Below are 14,603 nucleotides of genomic sequence, written 5' to 3' on the forward strand. Positions count from 1 at the left end.
GTGTAACATTGTTATACACTATCACATCTGGTAATATTGTCTACAGAATGCATCTTGAAATGAAATAATCTCCTCAGAATTGACTTTCTCCAGACGGCTTTTTTGTAAAGTAACTTATTTCTAAAATACAATAACCAAAACTACTAGGCAACACAGAATGGCAAGATAGTATCAGTAAGCATTTTCCTCCAAGGACCACCTGGCTGTTGGGTAGGCACTGGTTCTGGAATGCATGTCTTAGTTGTTTTTGTCACTAGTCTGCCAAAACTCACTTTGTTTCACCCAAGAGTCTTTTACCGTATTTATTTAAACCACCTGTAGTAGGGCTAACATTTAGTCATAAACATGCCTGAATGCCTATTATGAGCTGACATGAACATTTTCATACTGTGCAAATTTGTCCCCTTGCCTAAGAATTCTTCATATGCAAGTTCCACCTGAATGTTTTTTAATGTTTTCCAGAGATGCTCCCCTCTTCAGGCCAACCCTCACTTAAACACTATTCTATTGTAAAACACGGTTATCTGAAGTCACCAACATGTCAGCTCTCCTCTAGATAAGTACAAAAAAACAACAGTTGATGGACAGAATGCAGAAAAATGTCATTCATTCACCAGAGTACAGAGATCTGGGCCTAAATCCATCGTTTTTTTGCTCACGCTACCGTTCCAGTTTGAACCCAGCCATATGCAAATCAGTCTTGACCCTGTGACCCACGTCTGGGCATACCCTTCCCACTTGGGGTGATGCTTTTTTCCAGTGCAGGGAGGACCTGGTTTGGCAGTTCGGGCTTGACTGTTCCCATGAGGCACAGGGTCAAGACTGATTTGCATATGGCTGGGTTCAAACTGGAATGGTATGGTGAGCAAAAAAACGATGGATTTAGGCCCAGATCTCTGTACTGGGGTGAGTGTATGACATTGTTCTGCATTCTGTCCATCAACTGTTGTTTTTGCATTTGTCACCCCGAGTGGGACGGGTATGACCAGACGTGGTTCCCGTGCTCTCCATGCCACTGGAATAAAGCTATCCTGGCTGAAGAGGGGTGAAATCCCGAAACTGGTCCTAGGATGCTTTTTTCCAGTCCACGGAGGACCTGGCTTGGCAGTTCAGCCTGGACTGTTCCCATGAGGCACAGGGTCAAGACTGATTTGCATATGGCTGGGTTCAAACTGGAATGGCATGGTGAGCAAAAATACGATGGATTAAGGTAGGCCCAGATCTCTGTACTGGGGTGAATGTATGACATTGTTCTGCATTATGTCCATCAACTGCTGTTTTTGTATTTGTCACCCCGAGTGGGACGGGTATGACCAGACGTGGTTCCCGTGCTCTCCATGCCACTGGAATCAAGCTATCCTGGCTGAAGAGGGGTGAAACCCCGAAACCGATCCTAGGATGCTTTTTTCCAGTCCAGGGAGGACCTGGCTTGGCAGTTCGGGCTGGACTGTTCCCATGAGGCACAGGGTCATGACTGATTTGCATATGGCTGGGTTCAAACTGGAATGGCAGGGTGAGCAAAAAAATGATCGATTTAGGCCCAGTTCTCTGTACTGGGGTAAATGTATGACATTGTTCTGCAATCGGTCCATCAACTGTTGTTTTTGCACTCCTCTAGATAAGGCCACCCCTCCCCTGCCCTGTCCAGCCCCTCTGTTCAACTCCTCTGTGGTCCATGCCACCAGTCGAACACTCAGAGAATACCCCATCATACACTACATTTCAAATTCCACACAAAAATATTATACACAGACAACACATACAGATACACCATCTCACCAACTCACCAGCTCACCATCTCAAGCTGGGCTGAAAGTTTATTTCAAGCATGGAAAGTGTGAGGATGTTCACAACCTGGCAATAGGTTTTATGCTTGTAGAGATTACAAAATGTGACACCACCCACGGTAGCGTAACGAAAGTTGAAGGAGCCCCCCTGCAAGGTACACAGAGGAGCCCCCACTCCGGATTTAATCCGGAACTCTCCCATGTGAGTTCAGTGCTGAGGGGGCCCCCTACAGCTCGGGGGGCCACCCGCACTGTGGGGTTTGCGTGGGCCTATGTTACACCCCTGGCCAACTAACAACAAATCTACCATTCCCAAGAATCCTTGGACACTCACAGGGCCATATTCTCAAGGAAGTAGCAGAGAGAGGCGTTAGCCTTCTTGGCTTAACGCCTCTCTCTGCCACTTCGGAAACACAAGGCTGCACCCTAATCTCAAGGATATGGTTTAGCCTTGCATTTCCCCTTGCGATAGCGATAAGTTTGACAACTTTGCAACAACACAGGCATGATTGATGCAGAGTGCAAGGATGTCTGCAAGCAGGGAGGTTTGTTTATGTACAGGAAGGTGTCCCTTCCTGCACATAAACAAACCTTAAATACCAGTTTGTAACTTACATGTGTGCTGCTTCATGCAGCACACATGTAAGTTACAAAACGGCATTTAAAAAAAAGGTTTGTTTATGTACAGGAAGGGACATCTTCCTGTATATAAACAAACCATGGCATTCAGCTTTTTCCATGTGTGCTGCACAAGGGAGCACACATGGAAAAAGCAAAAACGAGGAGAAAGAAAGCATTTCTCCTCGTTTTGCCACCTTAAGACCAGATTTTTCATGGTCTTAAATTTGGTGCTACCTCCTGTTTACGCTGCCCTTGTGAATAGGAGGTAGCGTCAAACTCAATGGGTGTTGTGGTGAAATGTCCATTGCAATACCCACTGCATGCCCCTTTCACACGTAAAACAGCGTGAAGGTGACCCTATTCACAAGGCAGCGTTAAGCCATTTATCGTGGCTTAACGCTGCCTTGTGAATAGGTCTAAGCCCCTATCTCCACACCAACGTCACTGAAAGTGACGTTGTGGTGGCAATAGGGGCTTGCGAATATGTCCCACAATTTTTGGTGACGCTACCGCCCATCTTTGAATATCGGGTGTAACTTGCCTCATATTTCATGGCTTTCTTACTAGCCAATCAGGCCACAATGTTATCGAAGCCAGGACCTTGCTATTTAGATACATGATTTACTTTGACAGAAAAATTATTTTCTTGACAGCATGTTAACAGGCAGTACATAGATGTATTCTAGAGATCATATAAATTTGGCATTAGTAGTTTAAGGCTTTAGGACTGCTTTTCATTACGGACTTTCGCATTTTCTGTGAGGGGACGATATGTAATATGGATGTGTGTATAACATGATACTTGTGATGTTAAGAATAAGTATCTCTGAATATTAATGAATGTTAATTACTTTTCAGTGACATAAGAGATGCTAGATTCTAAGCCAATAGGTATCAGAAGACGTGTATCAATGAAGTCTGTAGTGGTTATCTTGCCAATAAATAACCTACTCCACTCCACTTCAATCTACCCCAGTCCAATATACCCCACTGCATTCTAATTTACCCCACTCCACTGCAATCTATCTAACTACTCTCCACTATAATCTACACCCCCCACTCCAATCTGCTCCACTCCACCATCTCATCCTACACATATGTGCACATATATACACTATATGTATTTGTAAAGCACATATTCTTCCCAAGTGGGTGGTGTAGGAGCTGCTTCTTGCTACTCAAGTGAACAGGTACTCATTCTTTTATGGACCTCAGGAGCATGAAATGTTGAGTGAACCTACCAGGCTTTGAAGCTGTCACCATTGGGTCAAACATCAAGCCACGTAGCACGGCTACCATGGATTCCGGTGCTGTAAACGAACAACTTGCCATCTTGTTTTATAATGTGTGTGAACGTCAGAGAATGATGACGGCATCTGCTTCCAAATAAATACTTTGATTTAGTGTAGTGAGTCTCTATATAAAAAACTTGTATTTCCTTCTGCAAAAATATGGATTTCGAAACCCAAAATAATTGCTTTGGACGTCACAAATGACTAGGCAAGCGCGATGGAAATACTAAAACATTATATAATGTCACTGGCTGTTCTTTAGTTGTGAAAATGTTATCTGTGGGCCCGATTCACAGAACTAACTTAAGACAAAATCTTAAATTTACTTCCATTTTTGCATTCACAGAAGACACTTACTCATTTTGATATTCACAGAAGACACTTACTCACTTCGGTATTCACAGAAGTTAGGAGTCCTAACTTTAGGACTCCTAAATGCGGGCGGGGCCATGACGGAACGGTTCCATCATGCGCACAGCGCAACCGACGTGCAAGACGGAACCGTTCCGTCATGCGCGTCGAAGAGGTTAAGACTTTCGGTATTCACAGAAGGCATTTAGGAGTCCTAAAGTTAGGAGTCCTAACTATACTACTACTAAACTGAGAAAAATCCTAATTTTAAGACTTTCGGTATTCACAGAAGGCATTTAGGAGTCCTAAAGTTAGGACTCCTAACTTCTGTGAATACCGAAATAAGTAAGTGGCTTCTGTAAATACCAAAATGAGTAAGTGCCTTTTGTGAATACCAAAATGGTAGTAAGTTTAGGATTTTGTCTTAAGTTAGTTCTGTGAATCGGGCCCTGTGTTAGGAGTTCTCTCTAGTGGCCAAAACAGAACTGTAGCCTTCGTGGGTTATAACACTTCCGCTGTTCATTTTTATTTTTTAATTCTATACTTGACTTTCGTGTTTTCTCTATTGTGTTTCTTTTATTTATATCAAATTTGATATCTTTTTTATTTATCATGTTTCTTTATATTGTACACTTTGATGTGATGTTTACTGAATATACTTGAAAGAAAATATATGAATTGTGCACTACTTCATATGATCTCTCAATGTAAATAGAAGGCAGGAAATATATGGAGCACATTTATTCCTGTACCTCATATATCTTTGTACAGAAGATGTATGGTACTTTATGCATTCTCATGCAATATATGGTACTTCCGATCTTGGACAGGAAATTTATGTTAAATCATGTACTCTCTGCTCTGAGAGAAATATTATGGTTCTATGCACAACCACACACCCATATACATTTCACGTGCTTTCAAACAGAAAATGTATTGTGCTTTATGTATTCTGGAGATGAAATGTGTGGTACTTTGTGTGTTCTTAAAACAACTTCATTGGTACTTAGGGCCAGATCTTATTCACAGCGTGCGCCCGCCATTCAACCATGGAGATGGAGTGAATTACTCCATCCCCTTAGTGGAGAGGAAGCCCACCTAACTTATAAATGACCCCCAAGCAGGCAGTCATTTGTAAAAGCATTGCCAGGAACCGCTGTGATGCACATTATTGGCAATGCATGTTACTCTTTGCTATGGGTCTGTGGCGGCACGACACAACCCTACACCACAGGACAATCCTTTTTTCATTTAAAAAAGAAAATCACTAAACGGATTCTGCTCTAAGAACTTTAGGCTGAACCTTTTACTTCAATGTTCTCAAAAATCTTTAGACTGAACCTTGTACTTCAATTTTGTAGGAAGCTAGGATCCTTCTGCATGGTTACAGCCACTTTTAGCCTGGTGCTAAGCTGTTATTGACTAGTCTGACTGGGAACCTGCTAATCAGGACTAGGGGTGGGCGGAATTTGTGAAACTCACTTTCGCAAATTATCGCGAAAATGTTAAAAATCTCCGCAAACACGCGGAAATATCGCGAAGATGCAGAAGTTTTTTTCCCGCCCGTTCGCGGTATGTTCTGCGTGGTTACGGTGAGCCAACTTACCCATGCGGTTGCTCGCGGGCGCGGCCATCTTGTTTTCACTTGTCTCGCGGTGCATGATCGCGAGAAGAAAGACGTGATCGCGCGACGAATGATGTTACTGCGGGCGCGAACTGTCGCGAGGCAGTGCAAATGGCTACCAACAATCCAACATTTCGTGGAGAACGTGACCGGATCGGGAAAACTTGTCGGCGAACGCGGGGATTCAGGTAAGGCGATCGCGCGCACATAAGAATGTATTATTTTACAGCGCGAGCAAGCAAAAAATTTCCGGTAAAATGCTCTCCGCAGAACGCGAAAATGTCAAATTACCGCAATTTCCGCGAGCGGAACGGATTTTTAGCCCAGGTCTAATCAGGACCCCAGTCTATCTGCTTTCTCCCTTAAATTGCGATGTACAGGCCTTTGGAATCCTGAAGGCAGGGTGCTTGATTCTGTGCATGATGGTGCCCCTGCATGAGCTGGACGTTCCTACAGAGTCCATTCTCCCGGCTTGTAAGTGTGGCAGCCTTATACTATATAGAGGGGCACCACATAATTATGCGATGACCAACTCGAAACTGGCTGCAACAAATCCTATCATGTTTGGTATCAAACATGTTGGAATCATAACCCCACAGTATGATTCGAAGCACTGGAAGAGACCTCTGTTAGGCTCTCAGTATTACTGGTGCCAGCCTTCTAGACCTGGACAGCACAAAATGGTTGCTGTCGACCTGAGACACCATTCTGCCCTCCTGCTGCTGCGCCAAGCTTGAGCAGGGGAAGGCAGAACAATAGGCATCTTGTCACAGGGAGGTGTGACCACCTCCGAGAGAGGATTTAGTGCATTGGGGTCAGGTGGGTGTGCTTGACAGCACAACTCAGCCTGCATGAGGGGCACATTTGGTGTCCCCATGCATAGGACAGTTCAAACCAGCTCTTGGAGGTGTTGGCTCCCGCTCTAGCACGAAACTGGACAGACACTCCCCCTGAAGGATCCCCTAACTAGTCCCAACCCTTTCCTAAGGGTACTTAAGGGCTTACCTGTGGGTGAATCCCTAGATCCGTCGTGGGGCAAGATTCAGATCAGACACCACTTCTTCTTCTTTCATCTGGGCACTTTGGACTTCACTGAACTTCATTTGGGATCGACTTCATCTCCCTTACAGTCTGCTGTATCGTCTGTGCCTGTGCACCATACAGGAACCTTCCAAGGCTGGTGGGCATCAAAGACACCTGAAGGAATCTCCCTTGAAGTGAAGGAGTCACTTCCCTGCATTTCTGCACACATAGCAGATATATCAAAATTTATTTTTATGAAGGAACAACAATGGGTATTCAAAGTGCAATGTGACAAAACAGGTCTCAATGATAAGGTTCCTTGTGCCTCTCTTTGAATTATTTTCTGAAGACTCGGGTTACTCGTTTGCACAGTAATCCTTCTCTCTTCACATATTCATTGAGGTATACATGAAGGGCCCAGTAAATTCTTGTCCAACTTTTGATACATAACTAGTATTAGATATGTGGCGTTGACCTGAACTAAGAAGTAGAAGTGTGCTGTTTTCAGTACACACTTGTATTCATACTGTTTTGGTTATTTCGCCTCCACTGGCCTCAGTAGCATGTATGTGGCCACTATAGAATCACACCAGTTGTAGAATGCTCACGTGATCTAATTGATCTTTTATAGTTTTTCTACAGTCGACACGCCATTGTGTCCTTTACATTACTTGAATTTGGGATGCTGATTAGCTAATTTTTCACACCGTGCATATTGCACAGCTGTCTTACTGGGCTTAGTTCTTCCATGATCGTCCTACAGCCAGGCACACCTATGAAACCGCCACCAGCCATTATTCTAGACCCGGGTGCCCTTATAAACAATATTCACATGCTCCATCACCCATCTAGTAGTCTCACATGTTGAGCGCGTTTTGAACTTCATCTCCATGATCCTTAGTCACTCCAGTAGTTCTACTTAACGGACACGTTTTTATCTATACTTTCAAGTTTTTGAAGAGAAACCTCAACCGGCACAGAGGAGCTACAGTGTTGAGCAGAACTACAAGAAACATACTACTACTTGTATAAAGCCGATACCAGCCGCAAACCACTGTGTCTTCTTTAGAACTAAATTTGCCATTGTTTTTGGTGAGATTGAATTGGCTCCTGCTATGCTCTAAATATCGTTATTTTGCTAACCAATCTATTTTACTAATATTGCCTCTATGAACTGCATATGATCATGTTGGTTTTTTATTTCATTGTGCACCGGTTCTATGTGGCCAGATGATAATTTGAACTACAATTCCCAGCAACAAGTAGATTCGCGATCGCGTCATTGTCACGCGCCGATCACTCACTGCTATTTTCCATTAACTAATTAACAGGCATATAATTATGACACTCTTACGAGTCGGTGTTACCTCCGTCCATGGCCCAGTGAAGCCCAGGGTCCCGAATGATAGGTAAGTCACCTGCTATGCGTATTTTTCCTGTTATGTCTGGGTTCTTTTATTGGCTTTGGCTTTGGCACCGTGGACTCTGAGTCCCCATTTATTTTCCCAGACCAATATATGAATATCATCTTCTAACAACATCACTGGATTTGGCTTTGTGTACTCTGAGTTTATTCATCAATACTCTTTCAATACACAAGTCTCCCTTGATCGGATGTATTCCTATGAATGTCTATTTAATTTTTAAGACCTTTGCATCAAGCACTTCAGTATTACAATTATTTGTGGAATGTTGCTAGAGCTCAAGTGCTCTGTCCTTTGGGTTTATCCATGTCATGTCAATATAACTGGATCTGCCATCGCGTTTTTAGATATAGATAGTTTTGTCTTACATCTTTGGAAGTCATAATCATAACCAGATTTCTATATTTTCTAAATCTAGTGTTTATGTCATTTTCTCTAGAGCGGTGCCTCACGTCCTTAGCAGTGGCCAGGTGAGGTGAGGTTATTTATCCGCTCATTTTGGGTAAGTCATAATATGTTCACAAGTTGTTACACATTAAGCGTGAAAAGGTGATTGGGTTTTTATTACCAGCCTCTTGTTGTTTGAATACTGCTTACCACTATCATATCCTGTTCGTGTTGTTTGTTTTTTCACACAGGTTGAATCACGAATCTTGAAATGAAATAAGTGGTGTAATAAGTTGCATTGTCCCCATTTTTTCATTAACTTTTCACGATTGCCTTTTTTTCATTGCACATATAACGCAGTAGCTTTTACTTTTTAGGTAATGAGGAAGGCTAGATGCACTTTAGGTCACAAATAGCTGAAACATGTAGACCGACCCTCAAAACTTGACATTAGCAGTTTATTTTTTCCAGACTGCCTTGGCACTGTTTTTAACCCTGACACTCAGAGATATATAATGAAAAGGTTTTTTCTCCCAGTAGCCAGTTTTAAATTCACTTCTTTCACTTTTTGCACTGCACCTATCACCGAATAATACATCATAGCTCATCATATTCTGGATTTTAGTATATCCTAGGAGATCCTGTAGAACATCCCTGTGCTCCTTCGTCACAGTGTGGGGGTTGTATCCCTCGGCTGTACTAGGGGTTACAGCCGGGAGGAGAACACAGATGATGAAGTATGTCGCCTCTGGTGAGTGATGGGATTCCATTTCCCTTAATGGGTTGCCCACGTGAGGGCTCTAGTTAGGCGTGTATAGATACTGGTGTGCAGTAGGGGATGCCACTGGGCGCCAAGCAATATTGCAGACCTCTAGACAAGTTGGTGTTTCTTTACAATTTTTTAATTGTATCCAATGACTTGGCCTGCAGTGACGTGCATGCCTGCAGTGACGTGCATGCCTACCGTGATTTTCAAATGTGTGTTTCACTTCCGCAATCGCAGTTCCTAATGGCTGCAATGGCATGGGCATTGGCGGTGTCACACAGCGGAGCACAGGTGGTCGCTACCGCGAATTGGCATTTTTCAATTGGTGCCAAAGACCGTGATTGCGGTGGCGGTGCACGCTTACCACCTATGGACACATCATGATATTTGTGTGCATTTACACAGATCTGTTGTGTAATGGACTCTCAAATTTGTAAACATGTCAATGTGTGAGATAACTAATCAACACACAGTAATGATGGACTGACTACATAATGTGTCTATATCACTGTGTAGATTGCTGAACTCATGTTGATACTTGATCTTTACACACACACACACTGTGCTCATTGTGTTGTTAATGTGTGTTCTGTCCGACTCACGGAAGTAGGAGTGGCAGGTACAGCAGCTACGTAGAAGCGAGCAGTGTTGCTGTTTCAAACATGTGCTTTGTCAACTACTCTCAGGGCTGGTGACACAAGATGTCGGAATGTACCATTTTACATTCACATAGTCTGAATCAGTTTTTGGGGTACTTAGTATGTACTTACTGAACACATGTACAACTACTTGAGATCAAGGTGTCTCTGCATGTGACTTGTGCTGTAAGCTGTTGTTTCTGTCCAGTCATTCTTGGCGCTGTGTCAGTCAAGACGTAAGATATTGGACACATCTCATAGGTTAATTTAATTGACATGAGTCCCCTTTTATTTTATGTAGGAGACAACCAAATGTGCATTGTCCATTCACATTTCTGGCGGACATGGAGGATAAGGACATCATGCCTAAATTCTGTTTGGTTCAACCTACCCTTCAAGACCTATGTGGTCAACTAGAGCAACATCTGAGGCCTCGCAGAACTTATCGGACTGCTTTGATACCAACATGTAAGGTGATGGTGGCCCTGCATTTCTTTGGAACTGGTTAATTCCAGTACACCGTGTCCAGCGCAGGTGGGATGTCTCAACCGATGTTCAGCATGATGCTTCGTGATGTCCTGTCCACAATGATGACATACAAGTACCGCTACATCCATTTTCGCCGGAGCAATAAATTGGCAGCTGTGAAGGGTGATTTTTATGACCTTGCCACATCCCTAATGTTGTTGGCGCCATTGACTGCACACATGTTGATCTGGTTCCACCACAGGCATGTGAGCACATATACAGGAACAGGAAGATTTTCCATTCCATTAATGTGCAAGTGGTATGCCTAGCAGATATGATTATCTCCCATGTCTGTGCCAGATTTCCATGATCTTAAGACAAACAAGAAACAGGAGTAAACCCGTTTACCCAATTGAGACTGGGTACAATAAAACAACGTCTCAACAGGTATATCATGTGGGGGGACTGTTTAAAGGAGATTCAATCACATAGCACAGGAAGGAACAAGGGAGACCAGTGGAGAGTGGAAATGTTGTTATTTTTGCATCTAGAAGCACAGAAATACAACTAAATTGCAGTAACCATAACAACCAAATGTGCACTGGAAGTGTTATAGTGAATGAACAGTGCAGTGACACATGTTGTAAGAGGACAACGTGAGGCGGCGCAAACAGTAAGGTGATCGGTGGAGGTCAAACAAAAGTATTTACATTCACAAACATAATTTCATCATTTGTGAGTGACCATTTAACAAGCCGCAATTGGCGTTGTGGGGTTGACGGCGTTTTGACCTCTCTAACTTGAGGTCATCATCAGGATGATGGTTACACGATTCAATTAGAATGCTCTGGCGGCAATCAATGCAGAGGGGGGAAGGGGAATGCCAGAAGGGGAATCCTACATGTTTGGAAACCGTAAGGCGGTATGGCTTGAAGAGGCGATCAATATCCGAGATGTAGTCGATAATGGAATGTCCAACTTCTAAGGGAACGAGCCTAAAGGAGGAGGGCAGCACTCGGAGGATGAATTTCACGGGGCAGGGATGAGTCAAAAATTTCTATCCGCTCCGTAAGGATTACGGGTGTCGGCATCAGTCCGGACAGCGTCAGATTTCCATGATCAGCACATGACTCCTACATACTGCGTAACAGCATCGTACCACAGCTGATTGCAAATCTGCATCCGGTGCATGCATGGTTTGTTGGTGAGTACACGGAGTCAAGTAGTGTGCTTTATGTGTGACATGCTCTCCTCAGCTACTGTTATATTACAAAATTGGCCTGTGTATCTCACACCTAGGTGACTCTGCATATCCCAACCGTCCTTGGTTGCTGAGCCCACTAAGGAATCCCAGGACCCCGGGTGAAGTCCGCTATAATGATGCACATGGGAGGACACCTTGTGTGGTGGAGCGTACATTTGGTCTCCTGAAGTCTAGATTCCAGTGTCTGGACAAGAGCGGAGGTGCACTGCTCTACTCTCTCCAAAAGGTGTATCAGATCGTAGTTGCATCCTGCATGCTCCACAACTTGGCCTTGTGCAACAAGATCCCCCTGCTCCTGGATGATGATGAGCAGCAGATGCCCTCCCTGCAAACCCAGACATGTCCAGTGACGACGATAGGGGAGAGGAGGAAGGTGCTCAGTGACAAGTGCCACTCGCCAGCTCCACTAGTTGCCTGTGGCTAGGCGCATCGAGTTCAAGGCACTTTGTATAGCCTTTAAAATCCTGAAATTGGCATCTCCGGAAATCCTGATCGACCTACTTCTACCCTACACCCCCATGCGTCTGCTCCGTTCTATGGGACAATGCCTGGTAGCGGTCCCCCGTGTGAGAAGAGTTCACGCGGAGGCCGTTCCTTTCGTAATAGAGCTGTCATCCTTTGGAATTCTTTGGCGGCCCACATCCGGGGACATCCTAATTACCTCCAATTCAGGAAATCCATTTAAACTTTTCTCTTCTCCTTTCCGTAGGCCTTCCTGTGCCCTTCTGTGCGTGGCCATTTCTATGCTATTCAGCGCCTGGACGCCTCTTTGGTGGGGCAGCTGTCGCGCTATAAAAAAACTCATAGCATAACATAACATAGTGCCCTAATTTGTTGGTAAATGAGTACATTGAAATCAAAGAAATTGTTCATTAGAACTATCTCCAGAAATTCAAGGATAAAGCCATCAGGTATTTCTCCTGGGGACTGTTGAAGGAGAGATGCCACTGCCTGCAATGTTTGACATTGAGGGATATTGGTGTACAACGCCTCAATGTCAAGCGTTACCAGTTTGTCGGTATTGGGATTGTATGGCATGCCCTCAATTTTATTTATAATATCTTCTGTGTCACAGATCTAGGAGGCATAGTTTTGAGTTAGGGGACATAGATAGGAATCAACATACTTAGATAGGGACTCTGTGCTAGAGCAAATGGTGGAGATGATAGGGCATAACGGCGGATCAAGCATGTTTTTGTGAGTCTTGGGAACCCCCGTATGGAGCTGGAATCATAGGGCAAGATTTGTTCAAGAGAGTGTACCCTTCTTGAAAAAAGAGTCCATGATCTAAAGCTCTATGTGTCACTTCTTGGATGTGGGTGTTCAACTTTGCTAGTTCTCTAAGGGTGTTCAGGAACTGCCAACATGTCCAAGATCTTGTTGTCATGGGAGATTTTATTCATAACTGTTATCACCCCACCTTTGTCACAAGGTTTGACAATAAGATCATAATAGGGCAGTACACATAACCCCAGACCCTATGTGTTCCGCCCCATTATGATGCGGCGGGGTCGCCTTCAAACCCAGGGTCTGGGGTTATGTGTTCCGCCCTATTATGATACGGCGGTGATCACCTTCAAACCCAGGGTCTAGGGTAAAGTGTTCCACCCTATTATGATACGGTGGCGATCGACTTTAAAACCAGGGTCTGGTGTTATGTGTTCTGCCCTATTATGATGCGGTGGCGTTCGCCTCGAAACCCAGGGTCTGGGGTTATGTGTTCCGCCCTATTATGATGTGGTGACGTTCACCTCAAAACCCAGGGTGTAGGGTCAAGTGTTCCGCCCTATTATGTTGCGTTGGCGATCGCCTTTAAACCCAGGCTCTAGGGTTATGTGTTCTGCCCTATTATGATGCAGTGGTGATTGCCTCTAAACCCAGGCTCTGTGGTTAAGTGTTCCACCCTATTTTGATGCAGTGGCGATCGCCTCTAAACCCAGGGTCTGGGGTGATGTGTTCCACCCTATTATGATGCGGTGGCATTCGCCTCTAAACCCAGGGTCTGGGGTTATGTGTTCCGCCCTATTATGATGCGGTGGCATTCACCTCCAAATTCAGCATCTGGGAAAATGTTTTCTGCCCTATTATAATGCGGTGGCATTTGCCTCCAAACCCTGGGTCTGGGGTTATGTGTTCCACCCTACTATGATGTGGTGGCGTTCGCCTGCAAACCCAGTTTCTGGGGTTATGTTTTCTGCCCTATTATGATGCATTGGCGTTTGCCTCCAAACCTAGAGGTCCATTAGGATGTAGGGCGGTGGGACCACTGCCGCACTGGCGGTGCGGAAAAATGCCATTTTTTCCACCCGCTAGCAGCAGACCTCACGTCCGCCTTATTAGTATGGTCAAACATAGGCCAATTCCCGACCGCCACGGTGCGACGCGCACCGCCATCAAAGTGCACCCGCCGCCACGGCAGTGTGAGCCAATGGAGACCCTCCGCTGTGCGGAATGACGTCCGCCCTGGTCCACTAATTAGGATGGCTCAAGCAAGCAGACGCACAGCAACAGAGACACCGCCCAACCAGAGATGGCGGAAACTCGACAGCGGTGCACGAAACCAGAGTCTCGGTCCACACCACCCGAACACGACCGCAATGGACCCAGCTCTACACGTCTTTCCGGTGCTGTACCTGCTACATCGCAAGGAACTCATGGACCGCCGCAGACGCCGTCGCAGGTATGCGATAACACAACACACAACCCACGGCCTGGCACAGGGTCCAAATCTACATCAGACACCCTAAGGGGGATAGGAACACATCCCCAAGGGCACGCACACATCACCCACCTGCCACAAGTTCACCCCACAGCATCCTGGACACACAGCTACCGCCACCATGCAGCAATGTCCCGGTCATGTCACCGCAGCGGTGAACACAAGCAAATACATGCACAATGCAGAAGGCAAGGCCAGTGCCAGGCAGGGGCAGGGCACAAAGACCACAGGTCCACACC

This window comes from Triturus cristatus, chromosome 3_1, assembly GCF_964204655.1.
Source record: "Triturus cristatus chromosome 3_1, aTriCri1.1, whole genome shotgun sequence".
Taxonomy (NCBI): domain Eukaryota; kingdom Metazoa; phylum Chordata; class Amphibia; order Caudata; family Salamandridae; genus Triturus; species Triturus cristatus.